The sequence below is a fragment of the Equus caballus genome, chromosome 8, assembly GCF_041296265.1.
Source record: "Equus caballus isolate H_3958 breed thoroughbred chromosome 8, TB-T2T, whole genome shotgun sequence".
NCBI lineage: Eukaryota > Metazoa > Chordata > Mammalia > Perissodactyla > Equidae > Equus > Equus caballus.
In genome coordinates, this window is record NC_091691.1 from 7,426,647 (window position 1) to 7,440,596 (window position 13,950).

Here is a 13,950-nt window from a genome sequence, read left to right on the forward strand (position 1 = left end):
TGGTCTTAGTTCCCGATAGATAGTCTTTTGTTTTACTGGATATGCATCAGAGAGCGGAGCAAGGCCTATACCCTGCTCTTTCAGTTGTCATTGATGATGGCTATCAGCGTAGGCTCTCTGCCTGGCGGTCATCACATTCCTAAGGAACTCAAAAGAGCAAAGTTATCAACTGAAAGCAGCTGGGAGAGGCCATAAAACCTACAGAGCATGTCTGGGTTAGTTAATCACAGGTCATTCAAAGTTACAATATGGTTTCTTTTCTTCAATATGGCTTCCTTTATGTCATCTTTGTGTTGAGCCTGTAGCGTTAATAGGAAACGTTATTTCTCCCAAGGTCATGTTACAGCTGTAAAGTGTCCTAATAGCCATGTTCTTTGAGTGACTGTTACTTTTTTACTGAGATTTTTTTTCCTAAAATTACAAACTATCAGAAATTTGCTGTTTGAAATCATACTAGGAAGAATGAAACATTCCTGGAGGAGCTGTCACCTTGTCACAGGGAAGCAGCCTCAAATAAGGAGTTTCTGGACTCAACATCTCAGGCCTATCTTAACTTTGTAGTTTCCAAAGGAAGAGGACTCTGGGCGGGTCTGTCACCAACTAGTTGCCCCAAGGAACTCAAGGGTGGGTTTGAAAGAATTTAACTGCTTTTCCAAATCGTTTTTTCCTTTTGTTATGCGGGAGATGCAATCACCAACCAGCCTGAACCAGACCAAGCCTCACCAAAGAGTGACACCTAGGACCTTTGCCTCATTTTTAACGCTAAGATCTCTCCAGGAGGAGCTTTGGCCTTATTACCATCACCTGCAGCGGACGTGGAAGCATGTTTTCCAACTGCGCCTGCGCAAGCGAATACACACCTCTCCCTTTTGAATCTTCATTCCTCATCCCAAATAAAAGTCCCTGCTTCCCTTTGTGCACAGACGCCATGAATTTGGAAATGATTCCGCATGGCCTATTTGCTGCAAATATACTTTACTTTGTGAGACAACTACTTGTGGTGGAGAATCTGATTTAACTCGCCAGGAGGTGAACCCACTTTGGTTTCGGTAACAGGTCCAATTTGCTGTCCAGACCTGAGGTTGACCCCTCTCCTGCAGCTCTGCATTGCATCGAGCCTGTCAAAACACTGCTTGGTTTACATTTCACCTAAGTCTACCCTGCCCCCAAATCCTGCCATAGCCTCTCCCTTTGTGTGGTCATCAGCCCACAGGCCCTGTGCTGGGTGCTCTCCCGCATCGCAATGGTCAACGAAGCTGACTTTGTCACACTAAAGGTTTGCTCCTGGTGGTCCTGATGAGGACTTTTAGGCTGGTTACTTTTAAAACTGCAGATGAGAAGCAGGCTCCGAGGACTGGAATTTTGCTTGCCCTTTTGAGACATTTGCGTTTGTGAAGGAAGGGGGGATGACCTTGTAGGGACCTGAAATTGGCCACCCCAGGATATGCCTCTTTGGCATCAGGATTGTTTGGGGCTGATTGCTTTCAATAAACTGGGACAGGGAAGGAGGCTCTGGGGAATGGAACTTGCCCTTGTTGGGACACATTTACATTTGTAAGGTAAATCTCTATCTGTAAAAGGTGCCTCCCTCTCTGTACCAGGAAGAAGAAGAGAGATGACCTTATCCCTAGAAATTCTTAATGGGGAAGGCAAGAATTTAAGTTGGTTGCTGTCTGGCAATCTCATGTAACTGGTTTAGGATGGTGGCGTCTAACCTTTCTAACCTTTACTTAATCCGATTTGATTCTTGTCTAAAAGTCATGGGATCACCCAATGACCAGACCCCACCTGCACTGATACCATTTTAACTTTTTTTCATGTTCTTTCCTTTGTCTTGTAAAGAGATGAATCATATACCTATGCCTTAAATTTAGCCCTAACCCACAACTCAGGGCAGCAGCAGGAGCTCTGACTGCTCGTGGGTCCTGTCCCCACACACCAGCTCTGCCTGCCCATGGGTCCTGTCCCCATGCCAGCAGGGGCAGCAGCAACAGCTCTGCCTGCCCATGGGCTCTGTCCCCATGCCAGCGGGGGCAGCAGAAGCGGCGGCAGCAGAAGCTCTGACTGCCCATGGGTCCTGTCCCCATGCTACACTATTCTCTAAATAAAAGAGCACTACTGCCAGATCTTGAGAGTCTAAGAAATCTTTCTTTCAACTCCTCGGCTCACCGACCCCGCATCACTCCTAGGAGAGTTGGGCTAGGACAGAGCCAAAGAAAGACTCGAAAGCAAAGTTCTACACATGAAGACGGCAGAAGAGCCTGGATATGGCAAATACGTGACTATATGGTCATAGATGGACTATCCATTTTATTAAATTTTTTTTTTTTTAAAGATTGGCACCTGGGGCTGGCCCCGTGGCCGAGTGGTTAAGTTCGCGTGCTCCACTGCAGGCGGCCCAGTGTTTCGTTGGTTTGAATCCTGGGCGCGGACATGGCACTGCTCATCAAACCATGCTGAGGCAGCGTCCCACATGCCACAACCAGAAGGACCCACAACGAAGAACATACAACTATGTACTGGGGGACTTTGGGGAGAAAAAGGAAAAAAATAAAATCTTTAAAGATTGGCACCTGAGCTAAAAACCGTTGCCAATCGGTTTTTTTTTCTGCTTTTTTCTCCCCAGATCCCCCCAGTATATAGTTGTATATTTTAGGTGTGGATCCTTCTAGTTGTGGCATGTGGGACGCCGCCTCAACGTGGCCTGATGAGTGGTGCCACGTCCGTGCCCAGGATCCGAACCGGTGAAACCCTGGGCTGCTGAAGCAGAGTGCGCGAACTTAACCACTAGGCCACAGGGCTGGCCCCCCATTTTATTAATTAAAAATGCAAATATGTCACCCAGAGAAGTCCCTAAGAACATTTTCCATGTCTAATGCTTGGTTTTTAAGTTGTGCTTGCGTAGAGGAACCAAGGCAGAATATCGCCAGATGGCCAAACCGCAGAACCAGTCCAAACCAGAAAGGTCCAAAATGGCGATGGGGTGCCATGTGCAAAAGGAAATGTGTGCAAAAGGTGCCGTGTGCAAGAAGGGAGGATCTGCGCATGCCACACGAGTCCCGGCCCAGAGCGATGACACGGAGACCCCTCCTCCTTCACACCCCGTGAGAACCCTGCTCACCTTCCCTTTCAGGGAGAAGGGATTTCAGAGCACGAGCTCTGCCTCCTCCATTCACTGATCAATGAATAACATTTCTGCTCTGCTATTCCCAACCCGGTCTTGTTCTGTTGGCGTGGGCGGCTCCGGGCAAAAGGACCCACTTGCGGGTCACCAGTCCCTTGGGGCTCGGTAACAAATACATAACTACCGTGTTTTAGGGGCCATTTAACACGGAAAGATGTTCACAATCTTAACTTTAAAAAGTTACGGAAGTAATACACATTGATTGCACAAAAAAATTAGAAAATACAGATTTGTTAAGGGAGAAAAAGAAGGAGGAAAAGGAGGAGGAAGAGGAGAAAGAGAAACAAAAGGAAAAAAAATCAATAGTCCCATAACCTACAGAGTGCTTCTCAAAGTGTGGTCTGTGAATCCCTGGGCGTCTCCAAGACTCTGTTAAGGGGTCTGTGAGTTCAAAATTACTTTCAAAAATAATATTAAGATATTAGTTGCTTTTTCCACTGTTTGGGCATTTGCACTGATGGTGCAAAGCAGTGTCGAAAAGTGCTGGTACCTTAGCAGGAATCAAGGCAGTGCCACCAAACCGGACTAGCAGTCATTTTATTCTTTACCTCCACGCATTCCAGGGGGAAAAACAAGCTAGTTTCACTTAAGATTGTCCTTGATAAGGCAAAAAAGTTAATTTATGAAACCTCAACAGCAGAAAAGGGTCATCCTACAGACCTGGACTCCACCCTGTGTCTGTGGCCTTCAGCAAGTCACCTCACCCTTCTAAGCCTGTTTCTTGTAAAATAGGACTGTAACCCATGCTCAAAGGTTTCTCATCAGGACCAAATGAGAATGCTTATAAAGTGCTCTGAGCACAGTGACTGGCACACGGTTCAAGCTCATGGAATTTCAGCGCTTGTTAATAGCTAAGCGTCAAAGTCCAGGGAAGTGCGGCAGGGAAGCGTAAGTGAGCGCTCAGCGAATTTCTCCATTCTGAGGGTCTGGATTCCAGCCAAGTAAGGGAAAACAGCCCGGGTGTGACACACGAATGTTAAGGCATGCACTGCTGGGAAACCTCGGACGATGCTGTGACAGGGCCTGAGTAATCTTGTCTGACAGCCCTCCTTTCTGTCCCCTGCGCCACCCTCCCTCCTCCAAGGCTGGCTGTCCTGACCAGGACCCCTGGAGGGCACTCACTGCGTTCCTGCAGGCGAGTCCCAGGAGAGCTGCTCAGACATATTCTCAGAACTGTTTCGCATCAACGGGCTCCTCTGCGGAGCTCTGGATCCGGCTCCAAAGTAAATATTGGGCCCATCTTCCTTCACCTTTGGCCACTTCTCTAGCCAAGAAGAGTGTTGCAGGTAGAGAGAACAGTGCCTTCCTGGAGGTAGATGAGGAAAGGGGGCCATCAGGCAAACAGTGGAAGAGACAACGCCTCCAGGTCCTGGTGATCCGAAATGGCATAGCTGGAAGGACATGGACCCAGTATCGGACCAGCTCGGCTCAGACTATGCCACCTACTTCTGTGTGGATTTGGACACATTACTTTCTCTGCCTCAGTTTCCTTCTCTCTAATGGGGTCATAACAATCAATACCCACGTCGGGGAGAGTTTTTATGAAGATTAAAGTAGGTCAGGTAACTGGCCGACAGTCTGTGCTCATGAAGCAGTGTCAAGATATATCAACTGAGGGCTCCCCGTGTGCCAAGCAATGGACATATATTTTTTTTCAATCAGTCCTCAGGACCACTCCATCATCCTCCAGCTTGCTAATGAAGAAACTGAGGCTTGGAGGGCACAACCGACTATCCTGAGGTCACAACAGGCAGTGGCGGAGGCACCTTCCTCTGCTGCACGCTGCCTTTCTAGGAGTGCTTCCAGTCCTGCTGTTAAGACCATAATAATAAAATTAAGACTGAAAGTGATTGGGTCAGCCTGGTGGCGCGGCATTTAAGTTTTCACGTTCTGCTTTGGTGGCCCGAGGTTTGCCGGTTCGGATCCGAGGTGCAGACCTACGCACCCCTTATCAAGCCATGCTGTGGTAGGCGTCCCACATATAAAGTAGAGGAAGATGGGCACGGATGTTAGCTCAGGGCCAGTCTTGCTCAGCAAAAAGAGGAGGATTGGTGGTGACATTAGCTCAGGGCTAGTCTTCCTCAATTAAAAAAAAAAAGCTAAAAGTGACTAATTATTATTACTATTGTTATTATAAATACTTTTTTAAAGACAGCCCAGTACACGGCGGAAGAAAATGATACCTCTTTTGGAATGTACTTCAAACCTGGGCCTCAAAGAATTCCAAAAGACAGAGAGGTAAAACAATGTGAGCGGTGAATTTAACAAAATATGTATGGAATCTATATGCAGGAAACTATAAAATGCTGATAAGGTAAATCAAAGATCTAAATAAATGGAGAGAGATTCCGTGCTCATGGATTGGAAGACTCGGTGTTGTTCAGATGCCAATTCTTCCCAGTGTGATCTATGGATTCAAATGATCCCAATCAAAATCCCAGTGAGCTATTTTGTGGATATTGACAAACTGATTCTAAAGCTTATATGGAAAGGCAAAAGACCTACGATAATCAACAAAATGCTGAAGAAGAACAAAGTTGGAGGACTGATACTACCTGGCTTCAAGATTTACTGTAAAGCTACAATAATCAAGACACTGTAGTATTGGTGAGAGTCAACAGATTGACCAACGGGATAGACTAGAGAGCCCAAGAAACCGACCCACACAAAAATAGTCAACTGATATATATATATATATATATATATATATATATATATATATTTAGGAAGATTAGCCCTGAGTAACATCTGCTGCCAATCCTCCTCTTTTTGCTAAGGAAGACTGGCCCTAAGCTCACATCCATTCCCATCTTCCTGTACTTTATATGTGGGACGCCTACCACAGCACGGCTTGCCAAGGCAGTGTCATGTCCACACCCGGGATCTGAACCGGCGAACCCCGGGCTGCCAAGAAGCAGAACGTGCGCACTTAACCACTGTGCCACCGGGCTGGCCCCACGGTTTTTGTTTTTGTTTTTGTTTTTAAGGTTAGCCCTGAGCTAACATCCGCTGCCAATCCTCCTCTTTTTGCTGAGAAAGATTGGCCCTGAGCTAATATCCGGGCCCATTTTCCTCTGTTTTATATGTGGGATGCCTGCCACAGCATGGGTTAACAGGCAGTGTGTAGGTCTGTGCCCAGGATCCGAACCACAGGGCTGCTAAACCAGAGTGCACAAACTTAGCCACTATGCCGCTGGGCTGGCCCTGTCAACTGATATTTTAACAAAGGAGCAAAGGCAACTGATGGGGACAGCCTGGTGACACAGTGGTTAAGTGTGCACGTTCTGCTTCAGTGGCCTGGGGTTCCCTGGTTGGATCCTGGGTGTGGACATGGCACCGCTTGGCACGCCATGCTGTGGCAGTTGTCCCACATACAAAGTAGAGGAAGATGGGCACGGATGTTAGCTCAGGGCCAGTCTTCCTCAGCAAAAAGAGGAGGATTGGCAGCGGATGTTAGCTCAGGGCTAATCTTCCTCAAAAAAAAAAAAAGGCAACCGACAACAGAGAAAGGATAGTCATTTCAACAAATGGTGCTAGAACAATAGGATGTCTGTATGCAAAAAAAAAGAAAAAAGAAAAATTCAACCTAAAAATATCTCATAGCTTTCACAAAAAGCTAGTTAAAAGTGGACGTAAATGTAAAAGGCAAAACTATAAAACTTCTAGGAAAGGTGATGACTTTTTAGCTACAACACCATAGGCATGGTCTGTGAAAGAAATGATTGATAAGCTGGACTTCATTGAAATTAACAACTTCTGCTCTGTTAAGGACACTGTCAAGAGAATGAGAAGACAAACCAGAGAGTAGGAGAAAGTATTTGCAAGAGACATATCTGATAAAAGACATCCAAAATATACAAAGAAATCTTAAAACTCGACAATAAGAAAACAAACAACTAGATTAAAAAATGGGCAAAAGGCTTGAACAGACATCTCCCCAAAGATGATAAATACATGGCAAATAAGCATATGAAAAGACGCTCCACATCATATGTCAATAGGTAATTGCAAATTAAAGCAATAACGATGCCACTAGACACCTATGAGAATAGCCCAAATCCAAAACACTGACAACACCAAATGCTGTTAAGAATGCAGAACTGGGGCTGGCCCAGTGGCTCAGCGATTAAGTTCGCTTCTCGTTTGGCTTCTCGGCGGCCCAGGGTTCATAGATTCGGATCCTGGGTGCAGACATGGCACTGCTTGGCAAAAGCCATGCTGTGGTAGGCGTCCCATATATATAAAGTAGAGGAAGATAGGCCATGAATGTTAGCTGATGGCCAGTCTTCCTCAGCAAAAGAGGAGGATTGGCAGCAGTTAGCTCAGGGCTAGTCTTCCTCAAAAAAAAAAAAAAAGGAATGCAGAGCAACAGGAACTCTCATTCCTTGCTGGTAGGAATGCAACATGGTACAGCCACTTTGGAACAGAGTTTGGCAGTTTCTTACAAAACAAAACATAGTCTTCTCTCAGATCCTCAGTCATGTTCCCAGCTGTTTACCCAACAGATTTGAAGACTTCTGTCCACACAAAAGTCTGCATGTGAAAGTTTATAATAACTTTCTTCATAATTGCCAAAAACTGGAAACAACCAAAGTGTCCTTCAATAGGTGAATGGATAAACAAATTCTGGTACATGTACACAAGGAAATATTGTCTGAATAAAAATAGCAACCAAAGGAAATGAGCTATCAAGCCACAAAAAGACATGCGTGTTGCTGAGTGGAGAAAGAAGTGAGACTGAAAAGTCTACATACCATATGACTCCAATTATCTAACATTCTGGAAAAGGCAAAACTATAGAGATAGTAAGAAGCTCAGTAGTTGCCAGAGGTTGAGGGGAAGGGACGGGGAGAGTGGAGGCTGAACAGGTGAAGCAAGCACAGGGGGTTTTTCAGCATGGGAAAACGACTCTGTATGATGGTATAATGGTGTATCCTAGTACTATGTGTTTCTCAAAACCTATAGAACTTTACAACACATAGAATGAATCTTAATGCATGCAAATTTTTAAAAATCGTTTAGGAGATCAGGGAATCTCAGGATGAAAGGCAGAATGTGACAAACAATCTAGCTGTATTACGAATGTATGAAACAACCTCACTGAAGGGGGATGGGAAAGGTGGGGGGAAAGGTGCTGACCTAAGTTACTTTGATAATGAGTGGAGTCTGTATGAGTAAAGGCAAAAGGACCTGCACATAAGCACTGCACTCTAATTGACAAAGTTGTATCTCACGAGGGTATAGGTTAATAATTTTGATACTATTAGACTTATGTACTGGAATTGAATAATCAAGTAAATGGACGACAGATGATGGAAGATAGGTTTCTCAGGGGAATTCTGTATTATCTACCCAGTTTTTTCTTTTTCCTGAGGAAGACCAGCCCTGAGCTAATATCCATCGCCAATCCCCCTCTTTTCGTTGAGGAAGATTGGCCCTGAGCTAACATCTGTGCCCAGCTCCCTCTATTTTATATGTGGGACGCCTGTCACAGCATGGCTTGAGAAGTGGTGGGTAGGTCCGTGCCCAGGATCCAAACTGGTGAGCCCCAGGCCGCCAAAGCGGAAGGCACAAACTTAACTGCTGCACCACCGGGCGGGTCCCTCTACTCAATTTTCATGTAAAACTAAAACCGTTCTAAAAGATAAAGTCTATTTTTTTAAAAAGGAAGAGTTTCCTTAAAAATGATCACCTCATGTTTTAAAGTTCACATCATGCCACGTGGACTTTGAAGGTACTTTTGCTGGTGTTCCTAAATAGATAATCCCATGCTCAGAGAGTCTACTGATTTTCAGTGACTTGTGGAGGATGGGGTTTTTCTTAAGACTAGGTAAAAAAATGATGTGTTTTAGGAGAACCATATTTTAACTAAGTGCTCAAGGACACACATCTTGACTTTGTCCATAGTAGAAACTAAAAATTTAGTATCATCTTTTTTGATAGTTTATCAAATATCATAGTTAGTTGACTTCAATTTTGTCTCAGTCAGTCCATCCATACTAATTTTATGCCTCTTTTTGCAAGTTAAATAAATTAAAATGTGATTTCAAAAAAATGGGAGCAGTTAAGAGGCATGGAAGGTAGTGTAAGGTGGTCCAACATAAGTCTAATGGAAACTGCAGGAGAAGAAAATGGTGATAATGAAGAAGAGGCAACATTTGAAAAGATAATGGCTGAGAATTTTCCAGAATTGAGAAAAGATATGCATCCTCAGAATGAGAAATACCAGTGCATCTCAAGCCAGATAAATAAAAACAAATCCAAACCTAGGTGCATCATAACAAAACTAAAAACATCAAAGATAAAGAGAATATCCTAAAAGAAGCCAAAAAAGACAAGTTATCTACAAAAAGACAATAAGTCTACTGACAGAAAATTTCTCAATAGTAGCAGTGGAAGCCAGAACACACTAGAATGATCTCTTCATTGTGTTGAGTGAATATACTAGCCACCTGGAATTCCTTTTTTTTTTTAAAGATTGGCACCTGAGCTAACATCTGTTGCCAATCTCCCAATCTTCTTTTCTTTTTCCTTCTTCTTCTTCTCCTCCCCAAAGGCCCCAGTACATAGTTGTATATATTCTAGTTGTACATCCTCCTGGTTGTGCTACATGGGACACCACCCCAGCATGGCTTGATGAGCAGTGCCACGTCCGCACCCAGGATCCAAACTGGGGAAACCCTGGGCTGCTGAAGAGGAGCGTGCAAACTTAACCGCTTGGCCATGGGGCCGGCCCCCAACCTGGAATTCTATACCTAGTGGGATTATTGAAGGCAGGTACATGAGGGTTACTGTAAATATTCAATAAGAGCATGATTATCCTTCAACCTTGTTCCCAGCACAGACTCAGATGAAAAGAAGTTGATCTTGATAATTTGCTGTTTTCTTGTTTAACCTGAGGGACGACTCAAGGGTCCCAAGGATTGATGAGCTTGTTTTGCAGAAGAAAAAGAATGCCTTTAAGGAAGCTATGACCATCAGATAACCAGCCCCCAGCTGCCAGTGATGCCTAGAAGTCTGGTTGTCCCAGGGCTTACTTGGAGGGAAAGGAACACAGACTTTCCCTTTGTTTCTCTGATACTCTATCTCCCACACCCCATAGCTCTATAAAACCCCCCTGCTTTCTTCTTTCATTAGGGTGGATTTGAGGGCTGGCCCCGTGGTGCAAGTGGTTAAGTTTGCACATTCAGCTTTGGTGGCCCGGGGTTCACCGGTTCAGATCCTGGCTGCAGACATGGCACTGCTTGGCAAGCCATGCTGTGGTAGGCGTCCCACATAAAAAGTAGAGGAAGATGGGCACGGACGTTAGCTCAGGGCCAGTCTTCCTCAGCAAAAAGAGGAGGATTGGCAGCAGATGTTAGCTCAGGGCAAATCTTCCTCAAAAAAAAAATTTTTTTTTACAAAGGCAGATTTGAGAGAACCTATCCTCCTGCCTTCTTGTTTTGGTCAATTTGAATAAATCTTTGTCTATTTTCAAGCAGAGATGTCTCAGTGATTGGTTTATTGGGCACTGGGCACAAGAACTTGAGATTAAGAGGTTCAATAACATTATCACTCAAAAACAAAAATTAAGGGCCAGCCCTGAGACATTCTGCTTTGGTGGCCTAGGTTTTTTCCTGAGCAAGGACCTATACCACTCATCTGTCAGTGGCCAGGCTGTGGCAGTGAGCCACATGCAAAAAGAGGAAGATTGGCAACAGATATTAGCTCAGGGCAGCTCTTCCTCGGTGGAAAGAAAAGAGTAAAATAAAGACATTTTAAGACAACCAAAACCCGAGAGTTTACTTGCAACAGCACCTTACTAACACACCTCCAGAAGAAAGAAAATGACCCCAGAAGGAAAATCTATGACGTAAGAAAGAACGTGAGCAAAGAAAATGTCAAGGCTGAGGAAAAATATAAACAAATATTGACTACATAAAGCAATACCCAACGAAGGATGTAAAATCAAGATGGGGCACAGCAGTTAAGTTCACATGTTCTGCTTCAGCGGCACAGAGTTCGCTGGTTTGGATCCCAGATATGGACGTACTCACCACGTGTCAAGCCATGCTGTAGCAAGTGTCCCATATATAAAGTAGAGGAAGATAGGCACAGAGGGCCCATCTTCCTCAGCAAAAAGAGGACTGGCAGTGGATGTTAGCTCAGGGCTAAACTTCCTTAAAAAAAAAAATCAAGATACAAATAAAATACAATTGTACGTAAGTCTAGAGAGATCAGATTGGAGTTAAAATGTACTAAGACCCTTGTACTGTTCCTGAGGAGACTAAAATAATGATTAAATTTGGTATCTGCTAAACCACATATGTAGGTTAAAATTTCCAGATAATGGTTAAAAGAACAGAAACAGAATACATAAACTACTGAAAGGGAAAACAGAATTAGCATGGAGAATTTAATTCAAAAGAAAAAAAAGGGGAAGGGGAGAAGAAAGAAACCTAAAAAAAGCGAATCAATAGAAGAAAAATTAGGCAGAAGACATAAACCCAAATATATCAGCCATCACAGACCATGTAAATGGATTACACTGTCCAGTTAAAGGACAAAGACTATCAGATTGGTTTAAAAAAATATCCAGCTATATTCTGTTTTCACAAGGCACTCCTATTGACGAGGATTATTTTAGGCTGGTTCCTGTTAAAAACTGCAGATGAGAAGGAGGCTCTGAGGAGTGGAATTTTCTTGCCCTTTGATGAGAGACATTTGCATTTTTGAAGGAAGTCTCCATCTGTGGGGGGTGTCTCCCTCTCTGCACCAGGAAGAAGCAGGGGGGATGACCTTATCTCTAGAAACTCTTAATGGGGATGGCAAGGACTTAAGTCTTGTTTATTGTGCTTGTCTGGTAACCTCATGTAGCTGACTCCCCCCACCAACATCCTCCTTTGTCTTTAGCTGAAGATAATATTCAAGGTGGTGGCTTCTGCCATTTACTTAATCTGGTTTGATTCTTATCTAAAAGTTATAAGACCACCCAATAACCAGACCCCACCTGCACTGATACCATTTTAAACACATTTTTACATATTCTTTCCTTTGTCTTGTAAAGAGATGACTCACATACCTATGCCTTAAATTTAGCCCTACTCTCAACCCATGTTTGCAGCAGCAGTAGCAGCTCTGACTGCCCGTGGGTCCTGTCCCCATGCTATTCCATACTATTCTCTAAATAAAAGAGCACTACTGCCAGACCGTGAGAGTCCAAGAAATCTTTCTTTCAACTCCTCGGCTCACTGACCCCGCATCACTATAACATAAGGATATGAATGGATTGAAGGTAAAGGGTCAGAAAAAGATGTATTACATAAGTGCAAACCAAAGTAATTTTGGCTTAGCTATATTAATATCAAGTCAAATAGTCTTAAGCAGAAAGCATTAGTAGAGACAAAGAGGGCGTATCAGATTGTATTTTAGAAAGATGGCTGCAGCAGCATCCCCTGTCCCACATGGTCTTCTGCAAGTCTCATTCCCCTCCCTTTGAATCTGGGTGGGTTTGGTACTTGCTTGTAAGCGCAGAATGCAGAAGTGATAACAGATGACTCCAGGTCAGAAAAGAAAATGTACTTCCACCTTGCTTGTGGCAACACTTGAGCTGGCGTCCTGAGCTGTCGTGTAAGCAGCCCAAGCACCCTGAGGCTGCTACCCAGGGAGGAAGCCCAAACAGCCCCACAAAGGTAATCCACACGATTACCTTAAGAAGCCCTGAGATCACCTAAAGAGAGAGAAGGATATCCAGCCAGCTTCCAGCTTCTCCGGCCCCTAGACTCTTCCAGCTTTCACGACTGCAACTGCGTGAAAGACCTAAAGACAGAACCACTCAACGGAGCCCATCCTTGATTTTTAACCCACAGAAACCATGAGATAATAAAATGATTCTTGTTTTAAGCCCCTAAATTTTGCAGTGATTTGTTATACAGCAATAGTGACTGAAACAGGTAGTTACTACATACTGATAAAAAATTCAACTTACTAAGATTTTTCAACCGTTCTAAATCTAATAATATAGCTACAAGACAAAAGATGAATTTTGATAAAACTATAAGGAGAAATATACAAATCCGCTATCAAAGTGGGAGATTTTTTTTTAAAGATTAGCGCTTGAGCTAACATCTGTCACCAATCTTTTTTTCCCCTCTTCTTCTTCTTCTTCTCCCCAAAGCTCCCCAGTACATAGTTGTATATTCTAGTTGTGGTTCCTTCTAGCTGTGGTATGTGGGACACCGCCTCAGCATGGCCTGATGAGTGGTGTCATGTCTGGCTCTGAATCCTAACCTGCAAAACCCCAGGCCGCCAAACCAGAGTGCACGAACTTCACCACTTGGCCACGGGGCCAGCCCCTCAAAGAGGGAGATTTTAACTCATCTTTCTCAGTGATGGATAGCTCAAACAGACAAATCAATAAGATGTGCAAGAATGGCCATAACAGTACTATTCATAACAGGTAAAAATCAGGAACGATCTGCATAGTAACGAATTGAACTTTGCCCAAACAGAGGTCTGCCTTTGCCTTTGGCTTCTGGGAGGTCATCTCTAAGCCCTTGGAGTATCACACCTGATAGGAGTGTCTTTGTTTGCCTGTGGGGCTTTGGCCTGCCACATAATAATATGATTTAGGGTGGCGTCTTTGGTTCATGTGATACCATCTCGACCTCCTGAGGGCTGGAAATTGATATCAGCCTTATGGGTAGTCAACCCTGCCTACACGATGGATCCCCAATAAAGACTCTGGACACTGCCCCAACTAGAAGGACCCACAACTAAGATATACG